Below are 4,180 nucleotides of genomic sequence, written 5' to 3'. Positions count from 1 at the left end.
ATGCCTTGTTTTGCACTAGCTCCATTTCAAGTGCTCCCTAGTCATATGGGGCTGCTGGTGACCATTTTGGACAGCAGAGAACTACAAGATCTCTTAGCACCCTTCCCTCTCTCTCACCGAAGGGCTCCCTGTGTCTGAATCTCTCCCGTGCATTTCCTGAAGTGTGTCCTCATCTTTGGTCTTCAGGTTGCGCTGTGCTTCTGTCCCTGGATCATTCAGCTGGTCCGGTCTAAATAGGCTCCAGCTGTGTGCTGTGCACCAAGGGGGCGGTGAACAGACTGCTTTCCCATGCTCAAGGTGGCTTGAACCAAGCGTTCCTGCTGTGTGCCCAACCCAGGGACTAGTCCCTTATGCAGCCTGCCATCTGGACCCATAGTCACCCCCACCCGCCCCTACTGAGACATCCAGAAGAGGGCCACTGCTTGGAACCCCTCTTAGACAATCAATTCCAGAGCAGGCTCTGGATGGAGCCATTTCTGTCAACAACAGAGTTAAGGTGGATCGGTTATGAGGTATATTACTACTAATAACGTCTGCAAATGAGTGACTTTTTATTAGAAATGAGGTTGGATTCAGGATTATTATTATAGATAACAGCAGAGTTAGAGTTAACCTAAAGGTTGTTTTCCCTCCAGCAGACCTTCTTGAATGGGACATGAAGGGTGGGGTTATAGCTTCATGCTGGCATTGCCCACGGCCCCCCGCCTGTCTTCTCTAGGCAGGACCCTGGAGTCACCATGAAGCACCACTGCTACGTGTGGCCCTGCTTGCTACACATTTGGGTTGGGGAGGTAGTTGTTATCGCAATCTGAGTATGTCAGTGGGAGCATGTTCAGAGTGTGTCGTGGTGCCAGGAAGGCTGAGAAGTTCCAGAACAGGGTACCGAGGTGGGAGAGGTTCTCCAGATGAGAGGCCTCAACCTGTCTGGGGCCCGGAGCCGGTCACTGAGGCACTGCGGGAAGACGTGGAGGCTGAGCAGCGCCCACCAAGATGGAGCTGGGCTTGCCATCTTCCAGACCGCAGTGCCCTCAGCACCAGCCTGCGGGACAGGCAGGGAAAGGGTGGTAGACAATCACCTTAAACTCCCGAAGCTTTCCTTTAGGCCCAAGGGGCCCCTACTGGGGCTTGGAGGAGCTGCCTGCCTCCCCCGGGGACCGGGGAGGGAAGCTGGGAGTGGGGCTGCCTGCAGCCCGAGCTCCCAACCTGTAGGACAGCCATCTGGGGCCAGAGGGAAGCTGCAGCTTTTGCTTTTGCAGCTGCAGCGGCAGTGAAGAAAGCGGGAGGGCATCCTGAGGCGGGAAATGCCTCTCGGTGTCCTCCCCAGCTGCTTCCGGCTTCCTCCTTCATGGATTCAGCGGCTCCTCTGTATCCCCGCCAGCCCCGGTCCCATGCCCCAGGTTCTGGCAGGCAGCTGTACACCCCTCTCGGGGTCCACACGTCACAGGTCCGCTGAGGGGCTGTCAGCTCCCCATTGTTCCCAGGACTTCTCCGGCATTCCTTTGGCTCAGGAGGGGAAATGCCTGAAGCTTCCTCCCACCTCCTCAGAGATGCTTGGCGAAATAGTCACCACCATTCTTGGCTCCTCAAGGGACACGGCACTGCAAGTACACCTGCTGGAGGTCAGAGATGGAATCTGATGGGCTTGGGCTCACCCTAAATGCCCCAGGAGGGCATCTTTCCCCTCTCCCCCCTGAGAACACGCACACAGTTACTCCAAGGTTAACACACACACACACACACACACACACACACACACACACACACACACGTACATACACACACACTCCCTACTCTCAATCCTACCCATTTCTACATAGTTCCACACATGCTTTCATACATATGCCCCCACCCAGCCCATTTTTCCAGGGAAGATATCAGATGTGACAGAATCAGAAACTACTTTTGCTGTGGGTGTGGACTGAGACTCTTCTAGAAAGCCTTCCTTGATGATAGGTAAACCTTTCGGGATGGAAGCTGACCCCACCCCCACTACTATGCACCAGGCTTATACACACTAGGAATACAGTAGAGAACACACCAGACAAAACCCCTGCCCTCCTAGAGCTCACATTCTAGTGTGGGGAGGGGAGAACAATAAAGAAACAAGTGCTGAAGTTCAGGAGAAGAACATTCTGGGATAAGGAGTAGGAAGTGCAAAGGTCCTGCTGTCAGCAACCCTCAGTTCCTGGCCACGTGGAATGCTCCATAGGGCAGCTCACAACGTGGCAGCCAGCTTCCTCAGTGCAAGCAAGTGAGAGATGCCAAGCGAGTGTGAGGAAGACAGGAGTCAAAGTCTTAAAATCTAACCTTGGAAATGACAGCCCATCACTTCTGCCATATTCCATTTGTGAGAAGCAAGTCACTAGGTCTGGCCACACAGTCAGGGAGGGGTTGGATGAGGGTGGGGATACCAGGCGGCGGGGATCAGGGGGGCCCTCGTAGAGGCTGCCTACCACAGAAACCAGAGGACTTAGGTGGGCACAGGATCAGTGGGATCAAATGTCTGCAGAGACATAAAACAGGATGAAGTGTGAGGTGGGCAGGGGGTGAAGACCAGAGGGCAAGAGTGGGAGGATGGGCTACAGACAGAGAAGATAAAGGCAGCCGGCAGAGACCGTCTGTCTCAGAACTTTGCTGGTGCATGTCAGTGGACGGGCAGAAGCTCGGAGCACATTTGAAGGCCAAGGGGAGGGCAGGGAGCCAGCGGGGAGGTGAACATTACAGATGGTGGAGGGGAAAGGGAAAGTGTGGAGCCAGACTCCTAGGAGAAGAGGCAGGGCACCTTGTCATCTGCTGCTGAGTTTCTATATAGCATACTATTGGTTAAAAGCACGTTTACATACACATTCTGATTTGATCCTCACACCAACCCAGTGAGGTTACGAGAGCTGGTTCTAGCATCTTCCCCATTGTATGGAGGAGGAAACAGGTATAGAGAGTCTGAGTCAGGACTAGAAGTCGGGTATTCATTCCATCTCTGGGTGTTTCAAGTCCAGGGCTGGCTCCTCACTAGGCCCCAACACTTTCCGCATGCTCTTCCACTGCTCAAGAACCAACCTTGGCTCCCTTGTGCCTGTAAAGTTGAAGAACCTCTCCTTACCCCAAGGGGACTAAATGGGGGACTACAGTTTCAGTGAAAGCAAGGCAGACTACAGCTGGAATGGAGTGAGAATTCCTTGACTGTCAAGGGGCCGTAACTCAAACTGGGTGGCTGTGGAGTGAGGGGTCTATGGGGAAGCCCCTGCATGGTAGTCTGGTGAGCAGTGTGCAGCACGGTCCACGGGACTCTGATTAGGCCCAATGAGGGAGCGTGGGCAGGAGAGCTGCTGAGTCTATGTGGGCCAAGCAAGGCCCCTTGGGGGAGGCTCAGGGCTTGGAAAGCCGGCTCTCACTGTGGAGGAGCTGTCCCCATGATTTCCTCTCCTCGCCACTCAGTGCTGTTGGCTCTCGAGCCAGCTGTCGAGCCCAGTGAGCAGCTGCTTTGATCCAGCCTCGCCAAAGCCTGTGTTCCCTTTTCAGCTGGAGGCCCTCCAGCTTCGGGCAACATTTGGAAACTCACTGGAGAGATGGCAGTCTCCCTCTGGGAATCCCTGTCTCAGGCCCCACCCCCTCCCTCAGCTCGGCCTTAGCCCTTCCCCAGGAGAACTGGAGCACCTTGAGACTGGGCGCTGTGTCTCTCCCAACAGGCAGGGAACCCAAGCCCTGCCATTCGTGAGCCCCAGGACACACACGACTCACCCTGACCCTGGGACAAGGAACCAAAGACAACCGGTCATCTGGAACCACCTGAGCTATAAGGGTTCTCAAAGACCTTCTAGAGCCTCATTTTTTTTATATAAGGAAATTAAGGCACAGAATAAGGAGGGGCTTGGTTCAAGGTCACAGAGCTACTGAGTGGTTGAGGGGGAGGGCCACAGTTTGAAGGAGACTCGAAGCTGAGGAAGAAAGGGCTGCTGGGCAGCTAAGACAGAAGTTCTTCCAAGGAACTGATCCAAGCAACCCTTGAGAAGGCAAGGGAGTGGCATGCAATAGGTGCTTAACAAATGCATCATAAATAAATGAGTGAATCCTCCTGCAGAGGTGGGGGAAAGGACCACGCCACAGGGGGAGAAAACGCTGCCCTGCTCGGGGTCTTGCTGAGACCAAATCAATGAGACTGGAATAGCCAGTCTGGGCTTTC

Source organism: Callorhinus ursinus, unplaced genomic scaffold (assembly GCF_003265705.2).
Source record: "Callorhinus ursinus isolate GAN/ISIS: 27379988/994484 unplaced genomic scaffold, GSC_fseal_2.0 scaffold33, whole genome shotgun sequence".
Classification (NCBI taxonomy): domain Eukaryota; kingdom Metazoa; phylum Chordata; class Mammalia; order Carnivora; family Otariidae; genus Callorhinus; species Callorhinus ursinus.
This window is presented reverse-complemented; position numbering follows the sequence as displayed.